The following is a 14,499-nucleotide window of genomic DNA, read 5'->3' on the forward strand; positions in this document are numbered from 1 at the left end:
CGATTCCCCAAAGTCTTGAAGTTTCGCTATAAGCCCCCAAATCTATGGTTTTTGGCTTTTGTGTGATGAAGAAGATGATAATGTGGGGCTACAACCTTGAAGTAGAATTGCGGTCGAGATCTAGGATTAAGAAAAGATAATTGCAAATTAATAAAAACAAAAGAACATAGGAGAACACGGCTTTGAAGAAATCGGCACAAGCAATGATCACAGGATTTCGCTTTTATGGATTCGACAAAAGTATTGATGAATAGCAGGTATGATGAATAGTTTTGAAGAAGAAGAAAGAAAAATAGAAGAAGAGGAATAGGGAGGTGGTAGTTTACTTTAGAGAGGAAAAAGAGAGGAAAAACAACCCTAAGGTGTTAAAGGAAGAAAAACGGCACCACTCAATACCCTAAGTGCCAAATACTAACAACATAGCCCCTGCCGATTTTTCCCTCTTCAATTCCCATAATTCTACCAACTCCTAGCCTCATCCAAATCCCTTAAATCTTTCCCTTATCCCTCCTTAATCCAAGCATTTAATCGATCCAACTCTCCTTTAGCGTAATCCACCGAACTCCAACACTTACCCCCCTCGCACTAAAAAATAAATGCATCTATTTGCCAACACAGGAATCGATCCTTGCCTTCCCAAAGCTCCACACGCCACTTTTCTAGGAGCCTAGTGGCGTCACCCTGCCACTTAACCAAGGCTCTTTTGTGATGCAATTTACCCATCACTCCACTTAAGGCCACTTAGCCGTAACCCCTAACTCCTAAGTCTAAAATTCCAAAATTCAACTGGTTTTGGCCAACTCATGGGCCTTCTATAAGCCCATTTACCTACTCAAAATACTAATTCCACATCCAAATACGTAATTTTAAAAATCTTTACAAAATATTGAAAATCGCGAATAAACCCGAAAATCAGGATGTTACAACTCTACCCTCCTTAAAGAAATTTTGACCTCGAAATTTTACCTTATCAGAACAGTTGAGGGTATTGTTGCTGCATAGCCTCCTTAGTCTCCCAGGTAGCTTCCTCCTTGCCATGGTTTCTCCAAAGTACTTTCACTAGTAGAATTGGTTTCCTTCTCAACATCTTGATGTCACGATCAAGTATTTGCACAGGTTCCTCTTCAAGGTTAAATCTGGTCGTACTTCAATTTCAAAGAATCGGTATGATATGAGTTGGGTCGATCGATACCTACCAACATGGATTCATGAAAACGTCGTGGATACAATGCGCTCGTGGCAACTCTAGTCGATAAGCCACCGTCCAACCCGCTTAACAACTCGGTAAGGCCCAATAAACCGTGGGCTCGACTTACCCTTCTTACCAAATCTCAAAATTTTCTTCCAAGGGGATACCTTCAAGAAAACCATATCCCCACAAATAACTCAATCTCTTTGCGCTTCAAATCCAGATACGACTTCGCTTCATCGGACGCCTCCTTTAACCGAGCCCTTATCGCCTTAACCTTGCTTTCGGTTCCGCCACCAATTAGGTCCAAGCACTCGCTGTTCACCCAACTCGTCCAACACGCGGCAGCACGACATCTTCGCCCATAAAGCGCTTCATATGGTGCCATCTCAATACTTGCTTGATAGTTGTTATTGTACGCAAACTCCGCCAATGGTAAGTAGTCCTCCCAACTTCCACAAAATCGATGATACAACCTCTCAACATATCTTCCGAACTCGAATAACCCTTTCTCGACCGTCCATTTGTCTGGGTGAAAAGCGGTGCTAAAATCCAATCGTGTTCCCAACGCTTCTTGCAACTTCGCCAAAACCGAGACGTAAACCTAGGGTCTCGATCGAGATTATTGACATCGGCACCCCATGCAATGCACTACCTCCGCCACATATAGCTTAGCCAACTTTTGTAGTGAGTAGTCAGATGCGAACAGTATGAAATGAGCGATTTTGTTAACCTATCCACAACTACCCACACCGAATCTTTCTTGGTGGGTGTCAAAGGTAACCCACTCACAAAGTCCATTGTTACTCTTTCCCACTTCCATAGTGGAATTTTCACTGGTTGTAGTAATCCCGACGGCAGCTTGGTGCTCACTTAACTCGCCGGCACGCCGACATTTCCCAACAAATTCACCACCTCTCGCTTTAATCCCGCCACCAAGACACCTCTCGCAAGTCTCAGATAACTTATTCCTCTAGGATGCATGGCACAGAGTCCACCATGAGCCTCTTTTAGAATTAATCGCCTCAATTCAGATCCTTTGGAATACAAACCCTTCCACGAAAACACGTAACTCCTTCACTGTTCAACCCAAAATCCTCGTTCTCACCACTCTTAACTTGTCGGAACCAAGAGCTAATGAATCGCCCTTCAACTGCTTTTTCCTTAATCATTCACCAAGTAGGCCTTACTTGCGATTCGCCAACAAGCTTCCATCACCGAATAGACTTAATCGTGCGAACAAGGCTCTCAAACCGTAACAACCCTTCGACTCAATGCATCCGCCACCACATTAGCCTTTCCGGTGGTACTCTATCGAACAATCGTAGTCTTTAAGCAACTCCACCCACCTTCGTTGCCTAAGGTTCAACTCCTTCGAGTCAACAAATACTTTAAGCTCTTATGATCCGTGTATATGATGCACTTCTCCCCATATAAGTAATGTCTCCAAATTTTAACGCAAAAATCACCGCCGCTAGCTCCAAATCATGCGTAGGGTAATTCACCTCATGAGCCTTAAGTCGTCCGTGATGCATAAGCGACCACCTTGCCCTCTTGCATCAAGACACAACCTAACCCCACATGCGACGCATCACTATATACTGGTGAAGTCCTTCCTGCACACCGGTTGAATCAACACCGGCGCTTGGTCAATACCTTTTTCAACCGATCAAAAGCTTTTTCTTGCTTTCTGGCCCGCATAAATGGTACTCCTTTCCTTATGAGTTTTGTCAAGGCGCCGCCATCACCGAGAAACCCTCCACAAACCTTCAGTAGTAACCGCCAACCCTAGGAAACTCCGAATTTTGATACCGACCTAGGTGGCTTCCATTCCGTAATAGCTTCAATTTTACGAGGATCCACCTTAATCCCCGGCAGAGACCACATGCCCTAGGAAGGTTACCTCTTTCAACCGTAATTCACACTTGCTAAATTTCGCATAGAGCTCCTTCTCCTTAACACTTGCAAAGACAATACGGAGATGCTCATCATGCTTCGCCTCCGCTTTGCAGTATACCAAGATATCGCCGATAAAGACGACTACAAACCGATCCAAGTAAGGTTGGAATACTCGATTCATCGATCCATAAAAAGCTGCAGTGCGTTCGTTAGCCCAAATGGCATGACCACAAACTCATAATGTCCATATCGAGTTCAAATGTCGTCTTATGAATATCCCTTCTTTTACCCTTACCGATGGTATCCGTAATCTAAGATCGATTTTGAGAATCTGAAGCTCCCTAAATTGATCGAACAGTCATCAATCCTTGGTAGTGGATACTTATTCTTAATCGCCGCTTGTTCAATCGGCGATAATCGATGTACATGCGCATCGTTCGCCCTTCTTCTTTACAACAGACCTGGTTCTCAAGGAGACACACTAGGCCTAATGAAGCCTCTATCTAATAGCTCTTGAATTTGAGCCTTCGCCCACCACCAACTCCTTCTGCCATCCTATAGGGTGCAATAGAGACCTGAGTCGTCCACGGTAACAAATCGATTCCAAAATCAACTTCCGATTGGGAGGTAATCTAGGAAGCTCTTCCGAGAAAACATCCCGAATTCCCTAACAGCTCGATGGTCTCCACAATGATCCTCGGCCAACTTGACTTACCAAAGCCGATATGCCTCGCATCCTTGCGCGATCGCTTTCACCTCAACGCCGATACTACATTGGATAAGTAATCCTTCGTTCTCCAATGATCATAACCTCTTCATCATTGATGCTTCTAACACCATCCTCTTAGTCGCACAATCCAAAGTTGCCTTATGCTTGGTCAACCAATCCATCCCTAGGATCGATCAATTATTCAACCAGTAACTCCATCAAATCCCCACGAAAACCTTGCCTTGAATCTCCGTGAGGCACCTCCTTGAAGAGTTTTCTACCTTAACCGAATGACCTAAAGGACTTATCACGACACCCCACATACAGCCTCCTCAAGTGCACGCCCAAAGCCCCGTAAATGTTATATGCCACATACGAATGGGTTGATCCCACATCAATCGAGCGATAAGGTACACTATAGATAAAAACGCATCGATTATGACATCAAAAGGCCACCTCCTCATGACGAAGCAAAGATACACCAAAGTCGGGCCGACGAGCATCCGCGTTACAATACCCGCCGGTGCCCCACGTCCACGGCCATTACCTCTGCGACCTTGTCCACGACCTCTTGGCAATGGTGGTCCATCCTCACGAGTTGAGCCGGCCGCTCGGCCCTTTGTTCTACCACTTGAGTGGAGTGGCCTCCTAGACAATCCTTAATCCTATGCTCCTTAGACCCACAACGAAAACAAGCCCCTTAACGCTTCCAAAGACTCTCCTTGATGCATTCGCCGCAATCTCCACAAGCTTGCGGTCTACACCTGTTCACCGGAATCGCCGAACCGGTTCCCCATCCCAGCTCTCTTAACATTTCGATTAAAGACCACCGGGTCCAAAGATCCATCCCGAACCGATTAGGTCCTTATCACGATTCCTCCATTCGGTTTGTTTCACTTCCTCGGCTATCTTAGCCTTCTCTACCAAGGCAAATAAATCTCGCTCCCTCTCATGAGCTATGAGCACCCTTAACTCATCTCTAAGGCCATCCTCAAAACGCACGATGCGCTCATATTCGGTGGAAACGATGCCATTAGCATACCGACTCAATCGTAGAAACTCCGCCTCATATTCAACAATGGTCTTATTTCCCCGAGTCGATTCAGAACTCCTTTCACGTGCATCTACATAGCTAGCTCCAACATATTTCGCCTTAAAGGTCTGCTTGAGCAGCTCCCATGTTACCCTCTCACCGGGGTACCTTCTCTCACAAGAATCCACCATCGACACGCTTCATCCCGCAAAGAACGACATCGCCTTTCAACTTCGCTCTCCCGAGCGGTCCAGTCGTCCATGATCCGCTCTGTGGCTTCCAACCAAGATTACCACATTTGGGGCCACCCAGACACGCCTTAAAAATCTCAAATTCGTTGGTTCAAGTCGTTCGAAATGGACCCCTATTCATGGGCTCGACGTTAGCTCCGCCACCCTTTCCAAAACCCTCAACATGGCTCGAGACAAAGCGTCATCCCCGCAATTCCGGCCATACGGCCCATTTTCATTAATCGGTGGTGGGCGTACCGCTAGCCGGCACGTGTTCGATGACGCCGATTCAGCTTGAGTGCTACCTCTACCGACCACGGCCTCTTCCTCGAGTAGCCCTTGTACTCATAACGATTTATCGACACGAATTTTATGACATTAGTTTCTCGGTTTCACTGCTTAATACCGAATGTCTTATGAGCAGATAAAGTTTTAAAGTTATTTCGCAAGAATCATAATTTAGCTATGGTTCCATCTTGTAGTCCTAATACTACATCATCAATAGCTCTATCTCTAAGGCTCAAGATTATCTACGTGATTATTTACAAGACAAAGACAAGATATATATAGAAAGCGAAAGATACTTACAGACTTGGTGCAGGGGATTCAAGTGTGCCACTCATTTATCAATCTATTTAAAATTTCAAATACCATGTTTTTGTTTACGTAAAATAAAAAGATTTTATTTGAAAACACTTTTATTTTAAAATGATTGATTTAACCCCGCTTAACAAATAGAAAAAACTTGAACATCTTCAAAAACTTACCATTTCTAAAAATACCCTTCTTAGGCCCAAGTTTTTGAAAAGATTTTGGACCGATCCACGTACCGAGTTGTTGCAACAAAGCTCGATACCACTAAATGTAACACCCCAAACCCTACCGGACGTTATGACCGGATCCGATGCGCCACATTGATGCGCTCAAAACATTCAGACACTTAGTTTGGAAAAGTCGAGTTGGTGTTGTAAAAGACACTTTTAAAGGTAGGTTAAAGTGAATAGAAGTCGTGCACCGTAGGAAACCAGAAAAGAGGAGGTGAGTCCGCTTGACCGCTTAAGTACCAAGCTCTTCCCGGATCCAATCCTAGACATGCATACCACCATTGCCACACTCTAACATCTCGTATAATTTTGAGAAAATCGCTTGATTATGTCCGTCTTAAGAAAATGTTTAAGTTGAAAACGTTTGTTTAAAATATTTATTTCTTGAAAAACATTTACTTTATGAAACTTTATGCGTCATCGTGATCTTTTAAAAATCAAGTAGTTTTTATAAAACGAACCCTAGTGCTAACCAGTTTAATAATCCCCAAAATAAAAATAATTAAAAAGAGCGGCCTTATTACAACTTTAAACATAATAAAATAAAATAATCCAAATTAAATGCTAAACTTATTTAAAATTGGCAATCCATCTTCATGGCCACTCTGAATCCCGCCCACTCCAAGTCCACCAACTAGGGCTCACCGCAAGGAGGGAAGAGGAAGGGGTGAGTTTGGAAAACTCGGTGTATACTGTAAACCCATCCAAAGCCCAATTCACTCGAGCCCATTGGGCCTAAGCCCTATTCAGATATCAAGACACAAGAGGTCAAGCCCTTTCGTAATCTGAGAGCAAGGCCTTAGCCCCTTTTACATAACAAGTGTGGCCCATAGCCCGGTTCAGAACATGAGTATCAATGAAACAATGAATGCAAGCCCATCCTGGGAGACTACTCAACCCACCAACCGCTACACCGCCTGCATCAAATTTCTACACACCATGTGGGGAATATCTCAACCCACCCAAATTTCTACACACCACAGCTTATAAAGAACGTCAAATTTAGTCATTGAGGCAAAGCCTCCAAGACGTGGATGAACCACTTTCAAGATTTCCTCCATTAATACCCCAATCCCATGCAATGATATTAATAAATGTATATCATGCAAAATACAAGAGTAATCAATCAAGCGCTTCACCAATTTAAAACCCTAGAGGTATATCGGTAATTTTGCTCTTTAGGGTAATTTCGATAATTTTGCTCTTTAGGGTAATTTCGTGATTCACGCCATCGCAAGCTAATTCAAGAATTTTATCGACTTTATGCAATTTGATTCCACCATCTACCTAATGAGCTAATTCGCCCATCTCTTACCCATATTGGTCCGTAAGCCCATTGGGCCCGCTTTTGGCCCATCGAGCCCTTTTTTCAAATACGCTAAAACGTCACGCTGAACGTGCTTACCACCTTGTGGTGCCGATCTAACAATTCCTCTATGACTTGAGAGCATTCACATACTTACATGACCATGAAATGCCGGAATTTGACATTTCAAATTTTCTTAATTGAACTAAGAAAGGGTGTTCAGACACACCGATTCATGACGATCGCTTCGAGATCCCTTTCGATGTCCTACAATTTATTAGCACAGTTCTTATTTACAAACCATAATCACTAAACCCCAAAACTTACTTATCCATGATCGAACCATATCCTTAAAAACCTTTGAAACCTTACCTTTTGCTAAAATCGATAGTTAGCTCGAATCCGATTGCTCCAATGAACCACGCCTTAGATTCAACGCTAAGAAGACTCTAGTCACCGAAAGAAAACATCGATTAAAGACTCTTAGAGCCATATGCCCAAATCGATGACCTCCCTAATTTTAGGGACTTGACTTTTCTTAACTTTGCAAAATAAGAACAGATCCGAGATGATACGTACTTACCCCTTACTCCCACTTGATTTCCACGCAATTTAGTGTAGATTTATCTATCAAACGACAGAGAACTCGATTCCCCAAAGTCTTGAAGTTTCGCTATAAGCCCCAAATCTATGGTTTTTCGACTTTTGTGTGATGAAGAAGATGATAATGTGGGCTACAACCTTGAAGTAGAATTGCGATCGAGATCTAGGATTAAGAAAAGATAATTGCAAATTAATAAAACAAAAGAACATAGGAGAACTCGGCTTTGAAGAAATCGGCACAAGCAATGATCACAGGATTTGGCTTTTATGGATTCGCAAAAGTATTGATGAATAGCAGGTATGATGAATAGTTTTGAAGAAGAAGAAAGAAAAATAGAAGAAGAGGAATAGGGGAGGTGGTAGTTTGCTAGAGAGGAAAAAGAGAGGAAAACAACCTTAAGGTGTTAAAGCAGAAGAAAACTAAGCACCACTCAATACCCTAAGTCTTGAAATACTAACAACATAGCCCCCGCCGATTTTTTCCTCTTCAATTCCCATAATTCTACCAACTCCTAGCCTCATCCAAATCCTTAAATCTCTCCCTTATCCCTCCTTAATCCAAGCATTTAAACCGATCCAACTCTCCTTTAGCGTAATCCACCGAACTCCAACACTTACCCTCCCCGCACTAAAAAATAAATGCATCTATTTGCCAACACAGGAATCGATCCCTTGCCTTCCTAAAGCTCCACACGCCACTTTTCTAGGAGCCTAGTGGCGCCACCCTTGCCACTTAACCAAGGCTCTTTTGTGATGCAATTTACCCATCACTCCACTTAAGGCCACTTAGCCGAACCCCTAACTCCTAAGTCTAAAATTCCAAAATTCAACTGGTTTTGGCCAACTCATGGGCCTTCTATAAGCCCATTTACCTACTCAAAATACTAATTCCACATCCAAATACAGAATTTTAAAAATCTTTACAAAATATTGAAAATCGCAAATAAACCCGAAAATCAGGATGTTACAGAGATAAGAAAGGTCAAAGCCCAACTAAGTGAAGAATTTGAGATGAAAGATTTAGGACCAGCAAAGAAGATACTTGGTATGGAGATTCTCAGAGATAGAAAAGCAAGTAAATTGTACCTAAGTCAAAAGGGGTACATTGAGAAAGTTCTTTGCAGGTTCAATATGCAGAGTCCTAAGCCTGTGAGTACTCCTTTAGCAGCCCATTTCAGACTTTCATTGGCTTTATCTCCACAATCAGATGATGAGATTAAGTACATGTCACATGTTCTATACTCTAGTGCAGTGGGATCTTTCATGTATGCTACGGTTTGTTCACGTCCAGATTTATCATATGCAGTCAATACAGTTAGCAGATACATGGAAAATCCAGGTAAAGAATGTTGGAAAGCAGTTCAGTGGATTTTAAGATACTTACGAGGCACTACTGATGTTTGCTTACAGTTTGGAAGAACTAAAGATGGAGTCATAGGGTATGTTGATGCTGATTTTGCTAGAGACCTTGATAGATGAAGATCTCTCACAGGTTACGTCTTTACAATCGGAGGTTGTGCAATTAGTTGGAAAGTCACTTTGCAAACTACAGTCGCTTTGTCTACAACTGAAGTTGAGTACATGGCGATTATTGAGGCTTGTAAAGAAGCTATTTGGTTGAAGGGACTATTTAGTGAACTCAATGAAGACCTTCAAATCAGTATAGTATTTTGTGACAGTCAGAGTGCCATCTTCCTTACAAAAGATCAAATGTTTCATGAGAGAATAAAACATATTGATGTTCGGTATCATTTTGTTCGAGATATTATTGCTCGTGGTGATATTGTTGTGAACAAAATTAGTACTCATGAAAATCCTACAGATATGATGACTAAGTCACTTCCTATAACCAAGTTTGAGCATTGCTTAGACTTGGTTGGTGTTCATTGTTGAAGTTAAACCCTTAAAGGGGTTTTAAGGAAGAAGTGGAGAACTTGTTCATTAAAAGTTCGCGATAAAGAACTTGTTCATTGAGAATTTGTGTCAAGGTGGAGATTGTTAGAATTAAGTGACCCGAATTCTTATTTAAATAAAATACGATGGAAAATAAAATAAAAGTAAAATCCATATAGAACTAGACTTCTTTTATTTTATTTTAGAATAAGGTTTTTTAAACTTTATTAAACTCTATCTGTTTTATATTGATTAGGATAAGGTGTTTCAATCCTACTAGAATATGGCTTTACAAGCCTATAAATAGACATAGTCTATTCCTCTTGTATTGATTCAAAATTTTTTGACATAGTGAATTTTCTTCTCCTCGCCTTCGTGGTTTTTTTCCGAAAGGGTTTCCATGTAAAATTTGTTATTTTATTTTTATTTTATTTTATTTTTCACAATAGTAAACCCCACTTTTGATATCTATAATGTTACATTTGATTTTTGAATGTATTACAAGAAAATGTTTAATTGTTAAATAAATATTAGAATAGTTTGTCATAATATACTAAATAGGTATTACAATTTAAATTTTGAAATTAAAAATAGATGAAATTTTAGTAGAAAATTATATTTCTTCAAACTAAGTAAAAAATATTATTATTGAAAAGAAATTATATTAGTTGCTAAAAATACTTAATAAAATTAATTTATTATTAACCCGTATACTAAGATAATGTAAAAAACAAGAATACTCTTACTAAAAATAATATTAATCTCTCCCAAACTCCAATTTATTTGTTCAAATATAGAAGTTAATTCCAAAGACGCTTTGATGATGATTGAAGTAAGTGTCCAAACTTCATCCCTAATTTCAACAATTTACACTATAGAAGACTTGTCGGTCCCAAATGCTCTAGTGGGAATGAAAACTTAGAACATACTTTCCAAGACTGTTATACTACAAAGGAAGTATGGAAAGAGTTAACTATATGATGGTCCCATGAGGTCTCAAATTCAGAATACAAAGATTGGTTGGCAAATATTTTTTCAAATGTCTCAAATTATCACTACAGAATTGTGGCTTGTGTAATTTGGGCAATTTGGATAGCAAGAAACAAAGTAATTCATGTTGGGGTCATACAAACAACTCAAGAAACAACCAATATAATCATTTCTTATATTCGGGAACTAGATGCTATTAACAAGCGATTACCTGTTAGGAGGGTGGAATTTGAAAGATGAGGGCCTCCGGAGTCCCCTTTAGTAAAGATCAACTATGATGGTTCCTTTCAAAGCCATACGAAGAGATCGTGTACAAGGATTGTGGTTAGAAACTCTAATGGCTTTGTGCTAGGATCTAGTACAACTATATATAACAACATACCTTCAGTTTTTGCTGCGAAGGCTCTTGCATGTTTCCAAGTTGTCAAAATGGGTATTGGTTTGGGTTTTTTGGAGGCGAAGATTGAAGGCGATGCTCTTACAGTGGTGAAGCTTAATGCAAACAAACAAGATGGGTCTCTAATAGGTGCATATATTATGGAATTGAAATCAATCGGCACTAACTATCGCATATGTATTTTCCTACATGCACAGAGACAAGGGAATGGTGTGGGACATTTTCTAGCTATTGAATGTATTCGCAAAGGAGAAACAACTTATCTATTAGAGGAGGTGTGTAACCTCCCAAACCCGACCTAAACATTATGACAAGATTGAGAAGGCTAAGCAGACAATTTGACCTTTGAAAATCCTTAACACGACTAATTTTGAAGAAAACTATTATTGGTGATCCAAGTTAGATAAAAGATTCATTTATTGGGGTTATCTTACGAAAAACCCTAACTTGCCTAACTTTAGGAAAAATCATCACTTTTGAAATTAAATAACGTTAAAGCATTCATTTAATTAGTTCATCTTTACTTAGAGTCTATTTTATTATTGTTGTCATATTTTAGAAGACTAATTGATTTGACATTATGTTTTTTTTAAATGAATCATTGAAATGCACTGAAAATCATTATTCATGTCATTTTGGAACTTTAGTTTCCTTATCAATTTACTTTTTTTTAAAAATGGTTAATTTGCAATGCAACGGAAAATTGATGATCAGTGATAGTTTTACTTAAGCCAGATATCATGTAATTACCATTTATTAAGCTTCAATGATCCATGCATGTTCAAAATCCCTGAATAAAAAATAATCAAGCCATACATAAAAAATAATTAAAAATTACAAACCAAAACCAATAGAGACTTATTAATAATACTTATTTAAAGATAGTTAGATGTCCGAGATGATATTTCGTATGCCGGGTCTAATCCTAGTCATGAGCATTACCTGAGAAGTTTGAACTATGGGGTGAACTAAACTAGCTCAATGTGAGTCTATAACAATATAATCACATAATCATTCATACAAGAAACAATCATTAATCCAATACCACTTGATACAACACAATACAATACATAACATAAACGAGCTAATTAGTTCAGTCTGTGTTTAAACCATAAGCACATTCAATCATTCAAGCAAATATCATTCACCAAAATTACTGTGGCATCACAACCATAACATAAATATTACCATTCATAAGTGTCATGGACATATCATAATGCATGATGAATTCCTACCCAAACCATCCGTTACAAACCACAAGTTCCCCAAAATCCATCTGTCAAACTCCAAACATTGCGAGCAAAGCTCAATGTGGTCGAACCACCATAAAACGTAATAAAGATATATTTCCATTTAACATAAAACTGCAATAAAATCACCAGTCTCCAAAATACTCCCGATGCAGTGCACTAACTACATATAAATGGAAACTTAATATGCCGCCAGAACTCCACGGAATTCCTCTGTCAACCACAATATCCCACCCCATGCACATGCAATATGTTATACAATATTTCAATCAAATGCACATTTCATACGTATTCTTTTCTTAGCATAGTTTACATGCCATCATTATAACGTTCACATATCAATCATTTAGTTTCACCATCAATACGGTGACATTTAATCATATCATCAATCATTAACACTTTTGGAAAATATTTCTAGTGCATGTAAAACAATTTTTTCCATTCAATACTTTTCATGGCATTTGATCAAGATTTTAGTCATTCAATATCAATTTCCAAAATAACACATGATATACATACAATCAATCAGACATCATATCAACATACCTTTCATATCAAAATCAAACAGTTAACTATTTAGTTCACCAAACAATTTTGCAAACATGTCATTTAGTCAAGGCCAGTAATGTACCTAATTTAGCCACTTTAACACATTTACTTAGTCAATTAACTAAGACCGAACAGCAAGCTTATTCCCCATTTAGATCATATATAATATTATCAAAACATTCAAATTAACAAGTTAGGACCCACACCTTTTTTTCGCACTATTACAACACATTGACGAAACCCACAATTTCTCTTTAAGACCTTAAATCGAGTCTAAATTAAAAATCAATATTTTATCAAATTAATACACCATTTAAAACATCCCTAAAACACCCTTTTATGGGTTCAAATCAAACAACATATTTATTACTATTCTCTGGATCCAAGTTAACTAGGTTTCTTAGATTGGTTTGATGCGAAATGTACGCTAGAATGTCTAACGGCTTACCTGTCAATTTGGGGAGTTTGGGTCGACGCCTAACACCATTAAATACTAAAAAATTAGTAGCTATATGATCATAAAATTCTTCAATCCAATAAATTATCAATTTTCCCAACAATTAAGTCAAAACTATACACTAGTCGATAAACTACCACACTTACGCTTCTTGAATTGTCAGATTTGAGTCGTCGAATGATCAAGACTGAACCCTAAGGCACATATGATTTAAGGTTGATTAGGAAGGGTTCTTGGGATAAAATTATTTCTGGAAATAAATGGGAAAAATTAAAGAAAATGGCAGCCCCCTTTTGGTGCCTCTAGGTGCGGTGCACCACCACCAACGGTGGCAAATCAAGGCTGATTTAAAAAGCCAATTGAAAAAAATTTTAAAGGCTGGAATAGTACCCATAAAATCATTAAAATTTACCCTAATTCAAAATCTTGAAATTTGGGTATTCCCCTGAAAGATTCATCAGGAAATTAAAGAACATAAGCACTTACATTAGCTAGATGAAATGGGTGGCAATGGAGCTTCTTGGTAGCAATGGAGATCGTTCTTGAAGGTCAAATATTTTAGATTTATGGCTGGAAAAATAGAAAAAAAAATGGAAGCAAGAAGGAGGGAAAAGAATGGTGCAAGAACCCGTTACAAAAGGAAGAGAAATTGATGGTGAATCTTGGTGGCTTAGGTGGCGGCACACAATGGAAGAAAGAAACAAAATTGAAGAGAAAAGAGGAGAGGAAGAGGATGAACGGATAGGTTAGGGAAAATTGGACTTGAAGGCTAAAAAATAGAATAAAAAGATGTATTTATACCTTGGGTTCAAGGCTTGGACGACACAAAATAAGAAAATTTTTTAGCAAAAATAAAGCTATTTTACAAGTGAACTTGGGACTTTGATCTAGTTTTTATACTTACTTTTCCTTTAACCATTAGACCAATTACTCATCCTTAAAACAATTTACCATCTTTAAATAAAAAATTTGGGATGCTACAGGTTTGAGGCAAAATTTGCAAAATAATAACAATGGTATGAGGGAAGGAATTTGAACTTGGGTTTCAAGGAATGTTTCACTAACACTTAACCAACAAACTAATACCTTATTTAAAAAAACAAAATAACACCGAAGATCACAAAATTATGAGCATGACCACTCCCTCTCGATTCACTAACCCTATTTTAG

General features: G+C 38.9%; 1 long non-coding RNA gene across 1 annotated transcript; it reads right to left on the minus strand.

Annotated features, from left to right (window-relative positions):
- Window positions 1–10,464: 10,464 nt before the first annotated feature.
- LOC128285155 (uncharacterized) lies at window positions 10,465–14,260 on the minus strand. Its single transcript, XR_008275584.1, has 3 exons — window positions 13,816–14,260; window positions 11,059–13,523; window positions 10,465–10,960 (listed from the first exon to the last, which is right to left on the minus strand). It is a non-coding gene; the product is annotated as an uncharacterized LOC128285155 (long non-coding RNA).
- Between the last annotated feature and the right edge of the window lie 239 nt (window positions 14,261–14,499).

Source organism: Gossypium arboreum, chromosome 1, assembly GCF_025698485.1.
Source record: "Gossypium arboreum isolate Shixiya-1 chromosome 1, ASM2569848v2, whole genome shotgun sequence".
Taxonomy (NCBI): domain Eukaryota; kingdom Viridiplantae; phylum Streptophyta; class Magnoliopsida; order Malvales; family Malvaceae; genus Gossypium; species Gossypium arboreum.